Below are 350 nucleotides of genomic sequence, written 5' to 3'. Positions count from 1 at the left end.
TTGGTCTCAGTCTGTGTTTCTTGTTGAAATAAAGGTATAATAATACTATTACATATCTACAACACAAAATCCATGTGTACATGTGTGTATAGTTCATATGTAATCGTGTGTGTCTCTTCACAGTCCCCTTCTGTTCCATGAGGTGCATTTATTATTCATTTATTTTGATCTAATTTTACTGCTGGCATGAGATACTTGATGAGGAATGGAGTTCCATGTAGTCATGGCTCTATGTAGTACTGTGCACCACCAATAGTCTGTTCTGGATTTTGGGACTGTGAAGAGACTTCTGGTGGCATGTCTTGAGGGGTATGCATGGGTGTCCGAGTTGTGTGCTAGTAGTTTAGATG

Source organism: Oncorhynchus masou, chromosome 32, assembly GCF_036934945.1.
Source record: "Oncorhynchus masou masou isolate Uvic2021 chromosome 32, UVic_Omas_1.1, whole genome shotgun sequence".
NCBI classification, from domain to species: domain Eukaryota; kingdom Metazoa; phylum Chordata; class Actinopteri; order Salmoniformes; family Salmonidae; genus Oncorhynchus; species Oncorhynchus masou.
This window is presented reverse-complemented; position numbering follows the sequence as displayed.